Source organism: Mus caroli, unplaced genomic scaffold, assembly GCF_978045245.1.
Source record: "Mus caroli unplaced genomic scaffold, Mus_caroli_1 scaffold_14, whole genome shotgun sequence".
Lineage (NCBI taxonomy): Eukaryota > Metazoa > Chordata > Mammalia > Rodentia > Muridae > Mus > Mus caroli.
Genome location: NW_028227269.1, coordinates 57,699,004 through 57,717,378, shown reverse-complemented (window position 1 = coordinate 57,717,378; position 18,375 = coordinate 57,699,004).

Here is an 18,375-nt window from a genome sequence, read left to right as displayed (position 1 = left end):
GTTCTTCTGGTGATTCTGATTACCGTCTATCAGCAGACCTGGGAGACAGGCTCTCTCCTCTGAGTTTCAGTGGTTAGAGCACTCTCTGCTGGCAAGCTCTCCTCTTACAGGGAAGGTGCACAGATATCTGGTGTTTGGACCTCCTCCTGGCCGAAGAAGAAGGCCCAAAACAGGACCTTTCTCAGATGCTGTGTTGCTTTGGCAGGTCACAGAAGCTGTCAGCTTCTGTGGTGCACACTCTCACCTGTGCAGACTAAGTTCCTAAGTTCAGCGGAGTCCCAGAACCAAGATGGCGCTCCCTGCTCCTGAGGCAGAGGGCTCCCGTGCAGGGTGGACCACTGTCCTCCGGCTGGGAGGGTGCCGGATGTCTGCGGCCCAAAAAAAGGTACTGCCTCAGCTGCTCTGTGGCTCCCGCCTGTCCCAGAAGCTGTCTGCCTCTGTGGTGCACACTCTCACCTGTGCAGACTAAGTTCCTAAGTTCGGCAGAGTCCCGGACCGGCATCTCTTTTCAAAGAGACTTCCAAGCAGTTTCACCAGCCACATCCCTTTACATCCATAGGTGGAAACTTCATCATCTATATATAACTAATAGAACACAATACAATCAAAAACAATATTCAAAACCATAAGAAACACAGGGAAACTTAAGAACTGTTTTTAATAAAATAAAAGAACATTGTACTTATTAGAAAACTAGTAATGCCTTCTGGAGCACAGTCTCCTTACCCCCCCCCCCCATATCTGTCCAGACATATTTACAAATGACTTTGGGCAAATCACTTAAATTTCGGTGCTCTTCAATTTCTTTGACTCATGTAGTCATGTTCATGTTAATCAACATGAAGTATTCATCCCACAATATATGTGTGCCTATATATTCACAAGGAAAACTATCATGTTGGATATAACAAACACAATTTTTGTCAATTCTGTATAAAAAAAAAACTAAAATATCTATCTTGTGTAATGAAAGCTTTCATATGGTGGCAAGTGTGCAGGGTGTGTAGGCTCCCAGTTGATAGCATCCTCCTCCTATACACTAGCAGAAGCTATGCCACTTCCTGAGCCTGCTCACTCCCTTAGGGACCACACGAGGTTGGTTATCCTAGCACCTAATCCAATGATGCCTTCCTCTAAGTACCACCCACCTTATTCTAGTGTGAGCTACAGGAACCTTGATAGGCATGATAGCTTCATCCCCAGTGGATGTGGTAATTAGGGGGCTGATTACATAGGGAGAATCAGGGAGATGAGAGCAAGCGTGTCAGGGTTAATATTGATTGTCAGTTTGACAACATCTAGTGTCACTAATACAGAGAGTGATAGCAAAGAGGTTTGTCAAAATAGGGTGTGGGAAATGAGTTTGTTTCTTCCAAAAGGACTAAACATTTTTTGTTTTGTTCTGTTTTCCAAAGACATCAGCGTTTTGGATTTCTCACAGTTTCTACTGTTTACAGAGCTTGAATGTCCTTCTAGATTGTCAGTGCTGCAGCAGGACCCAGTGAGAGTTTGAGAGATACTGGAGGACTCATCATCACTTTGAGCCAAATGTAAATGCAAGTGCTGCTGGTTATTCTCTGTGTGCTGTGTGGAAGATGGGGGCTTGCCCATCAGTTCCTGCTAACACAGCCCAGGTCTCCTGGAGGCAGACACTGGAATGAGTTTGGGATGAAAAACTTTCACAATAGAAGACGTAGAAGCAAGACCAGGCAAAGTTAAGTTGCAAATCTGGCTATACAAAATTAACAGAGTTCTTGGGTAAATATAACCCAAAAGACTTTTGTATGCACTCTGAGATGCCCTGGTCTCTATGGAGTTCTAGAATAAGTATTATCTAAGGAGCTTCCATCTTCAGACTGAGATATGTTGGTATCTATGAAGTTATGGAGCAAGTGTTATCTAAAGGAAAATCCATCTTCAAGCTGAGATTCCCTTGTTTCTATTGCCTTTCAGCTCACATCCATTGTGATCTAATCACAGCAGATGAGGTTCCGACCATGACTGTGCAGCAAGATGTGCCTCGAAGGGGCATCGTGCATCAGACATCTACACACCTGCCACAGGCAGCAGCAGCAAAGTGTTTCTACTTCCCAGGTTCTGCAGCTCATATACTGACTTCTTATCACAAATAGAGTTGACACAAAAATCACTGTATTTCCCTCCTGGACTCACATATCAAAGATTGACTGCTTAATTGATAGCAGGCTTGAAATGCTGTATAAACAACTCAATTAAGATCGGGAAGATTGGAAAGTCAGCCCTCCTCTATCAGCCTTCTTGGTATAAAGATCAATGTATATAAATAAGGATTTTTCAATTTAAAAAAAAAGATTAGAATGTACTTCATAATCAATAGTGAGAAGTCTAAATGTAAGAACTGTGGAAGGAAATGACGCTTTAGAAGATTTACAATATGTTCTAAGCCTTGCTTTCCTGTGAGGTAAAGTGTTTTAGTGCACACATTCTAATTTTCAGTTCTACTGAGATGCTGTCGTTTTCTACTTAAAATGTTCAGTGATAAGTTAGATTTCCCAAATTTTCAGGATAACCTAGCAACCTCTACATATGTCCTTCCATGGGAATACCCTCTAAAAAAGGCCAAGAACCTTTCTACACTTCCAAAGAAGCACAATATACCACAAAGGTTTTAATACATAGACATAAAGTCATCCTTACATCAAAAATACGACGTAATCCGACTTGTTATCAAGTGCAATTCAACCGCGGTCTAAAATACACATCAAATCAATCTCTCATCAAATCAATTTCTGTTTGCAACAGGCAAAAGCCATTACAGATAACACATACAATCAAAATGCAGAGAACAAGCGATCCTGAGGTGTTCAGTCCCATCCCAACTGATAAACCAGCAATACAACTCCCGCACCTAAGATTCAGGCATAATTGAAGAAGAAAGGGAAGAAGGATTCTAAGAGCATGAGGAACGCGGGAAGTTTGCTGTGTCTCCTAAAAGTGACAGAGACTTCACCCATGAAATCTAATCAACATGGCTGCTGCCTAAACAAGATCTGGACAATGATGGTATTAATGGACATGCTAACATGAAAAGGAGAAAGCTACTAGTACCCCCAACCCTGGACAAAGAACTACAGGCAACTGTGGATGCTAAGTGAGAATGATGACAGTAGAAGAAATAGTTTTCCCCAAGGAAGAGGCCTCAAGTTAGTTATCCAATACCAAGTGGTCAGCCCTGAGATTATAAGCACACAGCTAACATTATATGGACTAATTGTATTTATGTATCCAGAGGTCTATTTGTCTCTGTGCACGCGCGCGTGAGTGTGTGTGTGTGTGTGTGTGTGTGTGTGTGTGTGTGTGTGTGTAAAGCAACAATTAAAGAGAAAAAGGCCATGAATTTGAGAGATCCAGGAGGAAGCAGGCATGGGAGGGGCTGGAGGGGTAAAAAGGAAATGAGAAAATAATGTAATTATAATTTCTAAAACTAAGTATTATAAAAATAAAAGGTATACTACAGATCAAGCCCATATTATAATTAATTTTGAATGGAGGAGAAAATACTACTGTACTTCCCTAAACCAGTATAATCCTTAACTTCAATCTAAATACTTATCCTTATTCCCACAGATAAGTGACGCTCTTGGCCCTCATCATAGAACCTTCTGTTTTTAGCACAAGGAAGCCGTCACAGAAAGCCACAACTAGTCAAATGCAGAGAACAGCGACCTGGAGCTAACAAACCCCAACCAGTTTATCTACAACACAGTTCCTACACTGAAGACTCAGAAAACAGAAAACATCAAAGAGAGTGGGTAGAAAGACTATAAGAGACAGAAGACCAGGATGCCTTTAGAGAGACTGTGTCCACCAGAAATGACAGGAAGCTACACCCATGAAATATCAACAATATGTTTGTCTAAGCAAGACCTGAGCAATCACAACATGAGTTGACATGCCAACGTGAAAGGAGAGAATGACACAAGTCCCTATCCTTAGATGAAGAACTCTAGGCAATTGAAGAGCATTGTGAGAGGGAACTTCCCTTCCCTAAGGATGGAGCTTCCTGAAGGACTATTTATCCCAAATGCTCAGCCCTAAAAACATACACACAAGCAACAATAAATGAACAGAATTTGTCTATATGCTTAGTTACACATACATTAACAATAATCGTTAAGGAATAAGAAGAAATAGACTTGGAAGGGAGGAACACGGGAGGATTTGAAGGGAGGAGTGAGAAGGAGGAAATAGTGTAATTATATTTTAATTAAATTTTAAAAAGTTTAGAGGATAGTTATACAGCCAACATATATAATAAAGTTGTTTTTTTTTTCATAAAAAAATGTGTGTGTGTGTGTGTGTGTGTGTGTGTGTGTGTGTGTGTGTGTGTGTGTGTGAATTCTCTAGGTTCTAATGATGAAACTCAGGTCACTAGGCTTGGTGGCAAGCACCTTTCTCTCCAGGCATTAATTTGGAAATTTCAAGGGGAAGGTATTTAAGAAGCATTCAACAAATCAGCTCTCTAACACACTATGTAGGCTTCACAGTTGCATGCTTCAGTGAAGTGCCAGTCTTCAGTTTCGCCTTCCTACAGAGCTGTTCTTAAAATACCTATTATAAAGTGGTTTTTTTTTGACCAAAGGATTTTTCTATGGAATATATCAGAGAATGTACCAGAAGGAAGAGATTTAATATAGGAATACACAAGATGTCCAAGAGTGTTAGACTGTTTGGAGCCAAGTGTTTACTGAAGAAAGGATCAGGTTTGGGAAAGGATGCCTCTCATGAGCAAGAAGATAGATACACATGGTTAGTATAACAAAATATATATATATATATATATATATATATATATATATATGTGCTGAAAGTCATCATACAAGGTTAACACTCAAATTCCTAACCAGAGTCCTAAGCCTATGTCTAAAGACTGCTCACTTGTGTGGTGTATCTTAGCTGAAGGTCAGGTCTAGTCTCTATCAGAAGTCTCCAATTCAAGGGTCATGATCCAGGGGAGACTCTCCAGCCACAGGGCAGAAGAAACTGGCATCTCTTCAGATGTACAGAGCAGAGCATTGCTTCTGGTCTCTGCTTATCTACTGTCCATGGGGTCTAGGATGTGACTGATTATCTTAAATGAGTGATGTTCATTGAGTTCTGGTTATCAGGTACAGCCTTGGGTTCTAGTGGGAATCATATTTTAACATGTCTAAAAGGTTCCTTTTACTATGCTCATTATAACACCAGGCAGAGGTGTAGCTCTGGGACACAGATCAACAAACCATATTTCACAGGTCAAGAAGTTCATCACAAATGAAAACATGTGAATGAGATGAAAAATCAATGCAGTTTCAGTGAAGCACTGCTCTGTTCATCTGTCCTTGTCTACGATGGCTTCCACAGCAGAACTGAGTCACACAGACCTCTTGTACAGTATACAGAGATAATATTGGTAATCATCTGTCTTCTATGCTAATATGTATCCTGATGATATTAAAGAATGCCCAAGACTAGCTAAGTAATTGTAAACAGAAATGTGTCTGGCTTATGGTTCTGGGAGGCAAAGAAATATGAGAACTCAGTGCTGAGGCATCTGGGGCTCTTCCAGCTGGTTATTCCATGATGTGAGATAAAAGGGCAAGAGTAAAGAAGTGAAAAAGGCTGTATACAATATAAAAATCCACTCGAGATAATCAGCCCACTCCTTTGATAAACACATTCATAAAGCCTAAGCTTCCAATGACTTAATAACCTCTTGGCACACCACCTCCCAACACTTCTACATTGAGCATTGAATTTCCAACCTAAAAACTTTGAGAATTGACGGGTGAGATGGCTCAGCAGGGAAAGATGCTTGCTGCCAAGCCTGACAACTGGAGTTCCATCCCTGAAACCTGCATGGTAGAGAAAGAGAACTAATTGACTCCCACAAATTGTTCTTTGACCTCCAAACTCAATACTACACACACACACACACACACACACACACACACACACACACACACACAAATAAATAAATAAATAGATAAATAAATAAATAAATAAATAAATATTTAATTTCAAAAAGAACTTGGAGAAATATATTCACAACATAGCATAGCAATGGCCCCTTACAGACCCCTGATACAGATGGTAACAGAAGGTGACTCAAAAAGGAGAGAGGGCACCAAGCTAGTAGCCATGTCAGACCTAATTAAAGAACATTCTCTGAACAAGGATAGAGCTAATATAGAGTCCTCAGAACAACCAGGGATCTCTTCAAACACCCACATGCCAAGCCATCCAAGCTGTATCTTCGAAGAGTGCTGTTCTCCTGCTGGTATCTTGGCATATTTACTGATACTTTCAACTTCTTCCCCTTCCATGGTAGGAGGCTCCAAATTTCTCTCCTTGAAGCCCCCTCTATTGTAGCTGTCACTTTCCTGAGGACATATTCATAGATTTTCTTAGTGTCAAGTCATTTTATAGGCTGGCAACTCCCAATGCTACACCTCCTACACCTGAAACCCATACACCCACAGTCTTTGGAACAACTTTACCCTTCAGATGCAGTGCACATAAAATTTAATTCTTTGTTCATCCTGAATAAGTCCAGTGATGACTTCAAGCTTGTTAGTTAAAATCCTAGGTCCACTTGAGGGGCAGTATGGAAAAATAAAAATAAAAAATAAATAAAATAAATGCTTCCTAAAATATATACATATATAAAGGCCACCTAAATAAAATTACCAAAGAGTTGGGGAGACAGTCTGAATTAGCCATCTCTTGTCACCAAATGACGCTTCCAGTACTAGGATTGGGTTACAGCTAATTTAGTTGTTGGCCAAAAGGGATTCCATGAGAATTCCATGAAAACTTCCAAAAAACCCAGGCTGTTGCCGAGACTATAGGTTGCTCACCACAAACTGACAAGGCCCCATTGCTAAAGACAACACCTACACAACTCAGTGAACATGGAGAAGTCAAGCTGGTGCCTACATAGAGCCTTTGCCCCTACATTATAGTGACTTCGGTACAGGAAGGTACTTTGCACACTATGAAAAGAAACAAAAACATCAGCCACAAACCCTTTGATCTTCAACTGAGTCCTGCCTGGAAGATATGCTAGTACATTGGTGGCACAAAGCTATAGGATAATCACCCAATGTCTGATTTGACTTAAGGTCTACTCCATGAGATGGAGCACATACCCAACACTGCTTGGGTGCTCAAAGAACCTGAGTCTAGATAGCCAAGGAACCTAGAAGAAAACCAAATACTACTGTTGTAGGAGGGAAAAAAAAACAGCAATAAAATAACTCCTAATGACACTCTGACTTACTTATAGGTCAGTCCCTTGGTCAGCCATCATCAGAGAAGCTTCCTCCTGAAGCAGATGGAAACTAATACAGGGATTCATAAACAGACCTTATACAGAGAGACCTTGGAACAGCCCTAAGTGGGTGTCTCTATCAAATCCCTCCTCCCAGGGAAAAGAGTAGAAGAGCCAGATGGAAAGGAGGACACCAAGAAAACAAGACTCTCTAAATCAGCAGTATCTCAACCCATTGACAAACCTCTATCTCCTAAAATATTTGTTTCATAGCAGTAGCAAAATTATAGTTTTAAAGTAGCAATGAAAATAATTTTATGATCACCACAACATGTGAAACTATATTAAAGGGCTGCAGTATTAGGAAGAGTGAGAACCTCTGCTCTAATTCAACATAATCGAAGCTCATATGATGTGAGGAGCGGGTGTGGCCACCGCCCCAAGTTGGAGCCCAGGAAGGCTGCCAGGTCTTTATGATCTGCGCCTGACTTCCTCATTATCTCAGACTTAGCCACATCCCAGCCGCCTTCACTGCGCAGACACCATGCCTCGTCAGCTGGCCTGAGGTGTCTTCACTTGCTGTGAACCTATGGACTGACTGGGGTGATTGGGAGGAGTTCCTGTTCCTGCATTGCAATGCTAAGTGTTCCTGAATAAACCTGCTTGAAGAAGGACTACTTGGTGTTGTGTCTTTCCTGCTGGTCGGGGTGGATGCGACAATATGAATAAAGAGACTAAAACAACTTGCACAGAGTATGCACTGGTCACCTAAAAGAAGACCCTTCACATATATATATATGGGGCAGTGGGCTGTGCACAGACAGCTTGGTAACCTGGTGAGCGGTGATTTCCACCTGCATGGGACAGAAGGTGTTCAACCACGCCTCCTGCCCGGACCCCACTCCTGTTGCAGCTACAGCGTCCCACAGCACCACACACTCACACGCGCACACACACGCACGCAGAGAGGCATGTGGCCATCAGTCAAGTAGGAGCAGTACCAAGCCCTCCCACATGCAAATAAGGTTTCCCCAAAGCTCTCAGACCAAACCGATGAGAAGTACTTGTTGTCAGACCCTTACCCACCCCAAAACTGTATATAAGAATCCTATCTGGAAGGATTAGAGATGTGCAAGAACTACTCCATCATCCGCGCCTTCTGTCCTAAGAGCTGTAACACTTGGGAAGAGGTCTGCTCTCCATAAACTCCGCCTGAAGCTCCACTGCACTTCTCACTGGCTAGTCGGCCTCTAGTCTGCCCAGTCTGCCGGATTCAGTGCAGGGTGACTCGCAGAGTAACCAAAAGGCATGGCAGAGACAGAGGTGGAGCCAACTGCAGCAGCAGAAGCAGAGGAAGCAACTTCCCCTCCCTGCCCGCACTTGCTTCCCTTCACCGGAACTCTGGCGCCAGGCCAGGCCAGGGATCTCTGTGAAAAGCCTCTGTACACAGGCATCGATAGATAGATAGATAGATAGATAGATAGATAGATAGATAGATAGATAGATAGACAGATAGATAGTATGCCTTCCAGTTTAGTATTTTATGGGATTCCTGAGTGAGGGGGTCTCTGATTCTTGTGCCTTCTCTTGGGCTCTTTTCCTTCTGTTTGTTGTTTTGTCCAATTCCAATGTGTTAGTTTTTGTTTTATCTTAGTTTATTACTAAAAAGAGAAGAGAAGAGAAGAGAAGAGAAGAGAAGAGAAGAGAAGAGAAGAGGGGAGGGGAGGGGAGGGGAGGGGAGGGGAGGGGAGGGGAGGGAGGGGAGGGGAGGGGAGGGGAGGGGAGGGGAGGGGAGGGGGAGGGGAGGGGAGGGGAGGGGAGGGGAGGGGAGGGGAGGGGAGGGGGAGGGGAGGGGAGGGGAGGGGAGGGGAGGGGAGGGGAGGGGAGGGGAGGGGAGGGGAGGGGAGGGGAGGGGAGGGGAGGGGAGGGGAGGGGAGAGGGAGAGGAGAGGAGAGGAGAGGAGAGGAGAGGAGAGGAGAGGAGAGGAGAGGAGAGGAGAGGAGAGGAGAGGAGAGGAGAGGAGAGGAGAGGAGAGGAGAGAAGAGAAGAGAAGAGAAGAGAAGAGAAGAGAAGAGAAGAGAAGAGAAGAGAAGAGAAGAGAAGAGAAGAGAAGAGAAGAGAAGAGAAGAGAAGAGAAGAGAAGAGAAGAGAAGAGAAGAGAAGAGAAGAGAAGAGAAGAGAAGAGAAAAGGGAACTAAAAGAGAATCCTAGTCCTCCCCTTACTCAGGTCACTAGGGAATCTTAGACTGGTTACTTACATTCTACCTTGGTTTTCTCTGTACCAAGTGAAGATAATGCATATGGTGATGAGAATTAACTGAGACAGTGTATATGGGGACTTGAAACAGTGCTGACACAAAGGAATAAACTCATATGTATAAGGGGTAGTGAAGCTGTTACTAGAGACTTCTATTTTTATTTCTGGTGGCTGTATTTCCATTAAGTGCCACCTTTTAACTTCTCATGAAATTCTGAACTCATATGCCTATAAAGCTGAGTAGAAGATTAACCCGTTTGGGTGGATACCCAGAGGAGACTCACATGCTCAGAGGAGAAGGGCACAGGGGATGGGGAAGGATTGTGGGAGGGGGTGACTGGGACGGGAGGGGCACTGAGCGGGATGTAAAGTGAATACATTAAAAAATTAAATTAAATTAAATTGAAAAAAAAAATCTGACCAAAAGTAACTTAGAGGTGGAAAGATGTCTATATGTCCTATGCTACCAGGTCCTTGAGTTCTGCCAGTGCCTGACAAATACAGAGGTGGATGCTCTTAGCCAATCATTAGACTAAGCACAGGGTCCCCAATGGAGGAACTAAAGAAAGGACCCAAGAAGCTGAAGGGGTTTGCAGCCCCATAGGAGGAACAGCAATATAAACCAACCAGTACCCCACACCCCAGAGCTCCCAGGAACTAAACAACCAACCAAAGAGTACACATGGAGGGACCCATGGCTCCAGCTGTGTATGTAGCAGAGGACTGCCTTATCTGGCATCAAAAGGAGAAAAGTCCTTTGGTCCTGTGGAGGATTGATGCCCCAGCATAGGGAATGTCAGGACAGGGAAGCAGGAGTGGGTTGGTGAGCAGGGGGAGGGGGAGGGAATTAGAGGGATTTGGGAGGAGAAATAAGGAAAAGGGATAACATTGGAAATGTAAATAAATAAAATATCTAATTTTAAAAAAAAGTCAGGAAGGGAACTTGAAACAGAAATCATAAAAGAAGGCTACTTGCTGGCTCCATTTAAGGCTCATTCTCAGACTGATACTCAGGTAAGCTTTCTTTCTTTTTTTTAATTTATTTTTCTCTCATATATTACATCCCCATGGCAGTTTACTTCCCCCATTTCCCCCACGCCATCTACTCCTCCTCCTTTTGCTTTCATAAAAGGGCAAGCATCTCAGAGATATCAACCAAACATGACACATTATGTATGTTGCAGTAAGCCTAGATACCTCCCCTCATATCAAGGCTGAACGAAGCAACCCGGTAGGAGGAAAAGGATACCAGAAGCAGGCAAAAGAGAAAGAAATGGTCCCTGCTTCCTTTGTTAGGAGTCCCACTAGAAGACCAAGGTACACAGCCATACCATATATTCACAGTGGCTTGATCATACTTATGCAGACTTCCTATGAGTACCTATGAGCACAGGTTAGTTAATTCTGTAGGTTTTCTTGTGGTGTCCTTGACCCCTCTGGTTCTACAATCCTTCTTCCCCTTCTTCAGCAGATTCCCCAAGCTCCATCTGATATCTCTGGGTTTCTGTATCTGTTTTCATCAGTTGCTGGATGAAGTCTCTCTGATAACAAATGGGCTAGGCAATCAATCTATGAATACTGCAGAATATCATTACTCTCTTCATCCACCTTCTTACCTACCTGATCCCTCTGTCCCCACCCCCACACATCCCAAGTCCACCTGCAATATCTATTTTATTTCCCCTTCCCAAGAAGATTTATGTGTCCTCCCCCTTGAGCCTTCCTTGTTACTTAGCCTCTCTGGGTCTGTAGATTGTTGCATGATTATCTTTTACTTTATGGCTAATTTTCACTTGTAAGTTAGTGCATACTATGTTTGTCTTTCTGAGTCTGGGTTACTATAATCCTAGCTCCATCTATTGTCTTGCAAATGTCCTAATTGCTGATTTACATATTGTCTCTCACACACGTCCAAAAGTTCCATGGTGAAAGCTGCATCTAAGACTCAGGACATTGTACAGTGGATAAGAAGTGTCAGACAAAGCCTGGAAAGATGGTAGTAGAAGAAAGGCTCAACAGAACATCTCAACAGCCAGATGGCAGAGCAAAAGCCTTTCATTTTACTTAAATCAACTGCAGTCTTATCCACTCTTCAAATCATATTAGCAACAGAGTAAAAGCAGCTGTTTCCAGTTCGCACCAGCCATAAGAGTGAGAATTAGACAGTACCTCAGATTTTCTCTGTCCTCGGTTTTAATGCATTAGTCTGAGCCGTCTTCCCTATTTTCTTATATATCAAATGGACTCACAGAGAGGATGGCAGCACAGGCTTTGAAGTCAGGCAAATCTGGATCTGTGTTTCAATTCCTCCCTGATAACTGTGGAGCACAGCACAGTTACCTAAGCCCTCCTAGGTCTGGTTCCTTGCCTTAAAATAGAGGCGATAATTGTATCCACCTTGTTAGTTTCTGTGAAAATAGAACGGATCGTGCACATAAAGCATTGGGTGTAGCACCTAGCAGACATTTAAGATGAGTTGCATTTGTTTTCTAAAGAGTAAACATAAAGAACTGGGTCTTTAACATTGAGGCACACAATTCTTCTATCATACTGTAATAAATGAGTTCTCTGTGAAATTAACCATGTATCTACTCTAGAATTTTGTAGGAAGCAGGATCTATCATGATAGTAGCAGAGAGACAAAATCTCGGGCTTTGGCAGTTAATGTGAGACGTCATTTGAAACTGAGTGGACAAAAAGAAAACACTCACCTAAAGCCATTTGACCTTGCTAATCTGCTTGTAAAATTAATTATGGCCCATTAATCATCAGTTAAGAACGGGCTGTGTACTTTGGTTGACACTAAATGATGAAAGGATAATCTAAACTCCAGCAGGTCGATCTGCAGACAAATTCCTTCACCTGTCAGTCAGAAATTGATCACAAAGCTCTGAAGATTCTCATTCAGTCCAGAGAAGCAGACACCAAATAGAATTTGGAAGTCTCACCCTGCAAGAAAACAAACCAGCAATTTGCCTAGGCAACATGTTACATTACTGTAGCTAATTTGGAAGTGATTCGTTTATGACGTTTAATGTTTATTTTTCTTGAACGAATTATAAAATCCAAATGTCTTTTCAAACTTCCAGTTGAAAGACTTTTTTTTTCTTATTTACAAAAGTGACTTATTAGACACTTACAGTAGTTTGTCCTTAGCTTTCTTTTCAATCACATCATTGCTAAAATAAAGCCCCAAAAGGAGCACATGGCCTTGAAAAACAAAAGCGACCAAACCCTAGAGGAGGTGCTCCCTAACTCTGCTCACGTTCCGGTCCAGTCCTGCTACTTCCAGAGTTCAGACACCCATGGAATCTTAATTTAACAGAGTTTTAAAAGACACCAGTAAATTTTCTTTCATTGTTTCTTTCTTTCCTCCTTAATTTATTTAATTTTTGACTTTACATTCTGATTGAAGTCCCCTCCTCTCCTCCCAGTCTAGCCTCACACACTCCCTCTGCCCACTACCCATCCCCCTTCTCCTCTGAGAAGGAAAGGTTTTCCCCCATGGGTACCAACCCACCCTGGCACATCAAGTTGCAGCAGGACTCGGCACATCCTCTACCACTTAGGCCATACAAGGCAGCCTAGCTAGGGAAAGGGATCCTACAGGAAGCAGAAGAGATAGAGTCTTCTCCTGCTCCACTTGCTAGGAGACCCACATGGCTACCATGCTGCACATTTGCTACATATGTGTAAGGGACATGGGTTCAGCCCATGCATGCTCTTTGGTTGGTGGTTCAATCACTGTGAGCCCCCATGGGCCCAGGTTATTTGATGCTATAGATCCTTCTTGTGGTGTCCTTGACCACTCCAGCTCCCTCAATCTTTCTTCTGACTCTTCCAGGCTCCACCTAATGTTTGGCTGTGGATCTTTGCATCTGTTTCCATCAGTGCTGGGTGAAGCCTCTCAGAGGACAGTTATGCTATGCTCCTGTCCACAAGCATAGCATAGTGGAGTATCAACAGTGTCAGGAGTAGGCTCTCTCTCATGGGGTAGGTCTCAAGTTGGCTAGGCATTGGTTGGTGTGGTCCCCAGGTTCATTGTGGGTCCTGGGTTCTACCTCTCTTCATAAGCAGTGTACCAGTAGGACAAGAAGTCTGCAGCCTGCTTGAACTGAATGACCTGATCTTAGCCATTCAGATGAGTGTAAGATGGAACCTCAGATTTGTATTTCCCTGATGACTAAGGATGTTGGACATTTCTTTAAGTGCTTCACAGCCACTAGAGATTCCTTGGTTGAGAATTCTCTGTCTAGCTCTGTACTCCATTTATAATTGGGTTATTTAGTTTATTGGTGTCTGACTTTGTAAGTTCTTTATATATTTTGGGTGTTAGCCTCTGATATAGGGTTAGTGAAGATCTTTCCCAATCTGTAGGTTGCAGTTTTGTCCTATTCATGGTGTCCTTTGCCTTATAAAAGCTTTTCAGTTTTATGAGGTCTCATTTATTGATTGTTGGTGTTAGACACCTATAAGTTTTATAAACAAAATTTGAAAAGGCTTACAACTGAGTCCTGGAATCTCTTCCTGCTAACTTCACAGTCTTTCCTCTACTTCTGTCTACCTGGGACCCCTCACTGCGATTGCAAGTCCAGCCTTCCTATCTCTTTTACCCATCCATAGGGTGGTCATCAGTTTATTAACAAATCAGAGATAACTGGGGAGCATTATTTACACAGCATTGATACAGGACATGCGTAAGTAATCATTACAGTGTTTGCACCCATACTTTAACCAGATCTCTGGACACAGAAATCAGCATCCAAATATATAGTGCACAAGATGAACCACCAACAATGTAAAGAAACCTATTCCACTTGGACTTTTGGTTTTACTAGTAGTTTTGATCAACTTTCTTTCTTTACCTTCTCTTCTGCATTTCTAAGGCAGCAATTGACATTTCACTTCTGAAGCAGTATTTAACATTTCACTATCTTGAAAATGTTAGGAGCTCAGTTCTAGAATTTTCTTATAGCTATCTTTTCCCCAAAAACTTTTCTATGTTTACTTTTAACTTTAGAAAATGCTTTGAGTCTACTAGGTCATAGTTATTTCAAGGAATAACCCCTGGCTAACTCTATCTTCTTTATCTACATGGAATAAACAACTGTAAAGATAGCTGAGACTTGAGTACAAGATCCTTTGTAGCCCTAAAGAAAAGAAGCATCCAGATGTCAGGTTCCAGTGGCAAGTTGGAAAATGAAAAGGCCGGGACTGCAGAGACTGGGTCTGGAGGAGAGAGCCAGAGGGTCAAAGTCAAGGGTGTTTCCCATTGGGCAAGCCAAGGCTGATTGGAAAATGGGAGCAGCAATCTCCTGCACAAGGAGAGGAGAGACTCCAAAAGGGAAACAACCAGAAGAGAACAGCATATCAAGGTTTATAAACCTTAAACTACACCTGAAAGGTGAAAGCGCGCACTGTGTGATCAGACATTTCACAAAGCTTACATGTGCTGTGAAAAATACTGACAGCGTCAAGGCTTCTCCCAGTCAGATAGTACAGAAAAGAAATCCCTGGGCATCCTCTCCTACCTGTGCCTCCTGGCTTATCTTAGCTTTCTTAGGTTCTCCACTACTCTCAAGGCCAGGGACTTAACCCAGCAACACTGTTTTCCTTAGAAAGCTTCTAAAAGCACAAGTTTAAGAGCTAAGCCTGGGTGTGAGAGTGAATCCATCCCTCCAGAAAGTGAGGAAAGTCCACCATTGCCTGGCCCTGGCAGGGGAAGCTGTTGTGGAAGTTAGAGGTGATGCTATGCTTTATTTTTTTATATATGATAAATATTAGTTTCTTTAGTAGTAGTAGTAGTAGTAGTAGTATCTTTAATCTTTATTTTTACAGTCCAATTGTTTTCTGCCTCCCGCTCTGTCCTCCAACAGTTCCTTATCCCATTTCTCCTCCACCATCTCCAAGAGGATGTCCCCATTCCCCCACACCCTGTCAGACCTCCCCATTCTCTGGAGTCTCTCAAAGGTTAGGTGCATCTTCTCTCATTGAAGCCAAACCAGGCAATCCTCTGCTGGGGGGGGGCGGCTGCATGGGGCGGGGGGGGGGGAGGCTCAGATCAGCTGGTGAATGCTGCCTGGTTGTTGGCTCAGTGTCTGAGAGATCCAAGTTAGCTGAGACTACTGGTCTTCCTATGGGGTCACCCTCCTCTTTAGCTTCTTCTAGCCTTTCCCTAATTCAACCACAGGGGTCCCCAGCTTCTGCCCATTGGTTGGGTGTAAGTATCTGCTTCTGTATCAATCAGCTGCTTGTTGGGCCTCTCAGAGGGCAGCCATGCTAGGCTCCTATCTATAAGCACATCATAGCATCAGTAATAGTGTCAGGCATTGGAGCCTCCCCTTGAGCTGGATCCCAATTTGGTCCTATCACTGAACCTCCTTTCCCTCAGTCCCTTCTCCAGTTTTGTCCCTGCAGTTCTTTCTGAGTCAGAGTTTTTGACTGTGGGATGGCAACCCCATTCCTCCACTTGATGGCCTGTCTTTCTACTGGAGGTGGATTCTACAAGTTTCCTCTACCCACTGTTGGGCATTTCATCTAAGGTCCCTCCCTTTGATGAAATTCTTGAGATTCTCCCACCTCCCACCTCCCACCTCCCACCTCCCACCTCCCACCTCCCACCTCCCACCTCCCACCTCCCACCTCCCACCTCCCACCTCCCACCTCCCACCTCCCACCTCCCACCTCCCACCTCCCACCTCCCACCTCCCACCTCCCACCTCCCAAGGTTGTATATTTCCATCCATTTTGCTGGCCCTCAGGGCTTCACTCCTGCCTCACACCCCCAATACCAGATCAGGTTCCCCTTTTCCCCTGCCACTCCCCCTCCTTTCTCCCACCCAGTTCCTTCCCTCCCTCTGCCCCCTGGTTTATTCTCCCTCCCTAGTGGGATGCTTTAAATACCCACTACAAACCCTGCCTTACAATCAATACCAGGAAATTACTTCTTTTCCTCCCCCTGTTGGGAAAAGGTTTCCCTCAAGACAGGAGCAACCTGACTGAAGGTCAGCTGATTGCATCCCTCCCAGTGGGTCTGAATAACACTGGTGTTTTAATCTGTCATCATACAATGAATGGAAATGGAAGCATCATACTTTAAATGCAAAAAAAAAAAACATTAGAATCTATAGAATCTGTGGCAGGAAAACAAGGGAATAGGAAGGTTGCATGTGAAGGTCTTCACCGGTGGGTGCTCTCTAGAAAATTCCTTAATAAGTCTTTCACTAGCACATAGGAAACAAATTCACACTTGAAATTTGGCAAGTGTTCACTTAACAAAGGCTTCTACTCCTAAAGATCAAAAATTGAAGATAAGGAAAAGTTCTTTCATAAGGCAATCATGCAGGTTTACTTGATAACTGATAAAAGCCATTCCATTCTGATGTAGAAGATATTATATGGGTGGGGGAAGATATGTCTGTCTTTGCAGGAAATGATAACTGAAATATAAGTCTCAAAGCCAGCCTGACTGCAGGGTCCAAAGAATGAGGTCTGATAGCACTGGTGATTCTGCGATGTCTTCCTTGCTGGAAATAAATGATGATTCATAAAGAAAACGTTGCCTGTGGGAAGTGGAGATAGAAGAGGAAACTTGATTTACACTGTATCCTCATTTATATGGATGGATTTGTTCAGTTAGTCACAGCTAATCTATGACTATAGGGTTATGCTATAAATTTCCATTGAAATGAAACATTGTAATTATCCACGAGGTTCATGCCTATTTTTTTAAACCCCAAGTTTTGCCTACATTAACCTCAGACAAGTTCTCGGTGCTCAGTCATGGTAAGAGGGAGTACATTAACTCCCACTGTGGGGGAGAGGGTGTTGTTATTCAAGAGACTTCAAGCATTCCTGATTACTTGTCACCTATGGCTTATAATATTTATGAAATCTTCTGAGACTTAGAGTTACTTCTCCTACAATATTATTATTGTATTCAAAAATAATAGCACCACCATTGGAAGAAATTGAAGTCTAGTCTAGGCTCAATGCAATTCTAAGCCCAAATAGACCATGAGAAGGTGGTCTGATTAGTAAAACTCACACAATTTCATCCCCTGTCCCACTAAGAGACTCTTCTTTGATTGTATTACAACTGCAATACAAATAATCTGGTGTCCTTGCTAGACAGGAAGTTGAAAGACTAGGAGAGAACGAACTCAGAGGTTGTATCAGGCAATCAACCTCTCATTGCAATCCTGTAAGAAATCTGGAAGTGGGTCATTCCATTTTGATAGCCCTAGCTTGGTCTTTCTGAACTGCTTCTCCAATTTCATGAGCTACTTGCCTCTTCTTCTCTATGAACTTCTCTAGAAGTTCCTGTTCTTTTCCTCAATTAAAATATGACTTGAGGAGAATGCTTAGTGTCAGCTGTGTGCATCTGTGTTAAGGACCTTAATATGACCATTCTCAAGTGTATGTGTCCTAATGCTAGATGGTCTGAACTGTACTGTTCTCTTATGTAAAAGGCACTTTTAATCTTTAACAACATGGCTGAGAAAGGTAATGGATGCAGGGCAAGAGATTTGCATCAGTTTGCTTAAAACATACAAATATTTAGGTTGCCTGTTTTCTTGAATTTCTGTTTACACTTGAAAAGCCCCCCTTCTGTTCTCCTCAATAAAGTCTGCAATGTGTCATACTGAAGGATGCTCCAATGTAATGTTTCTAAATAAATGTGCTCCTTGTATCAAAGGAGAGAGAGTATATAGAGCCCTGTGACCAGAGGGTGTAGTCTTGAAGAATAATGGTCGGGATGATGCTGATTTCTGAGGAACGTTGTTTTCTCCTCTTGTAAAGTGAAACTCGGTTTAATCCAGAAGAA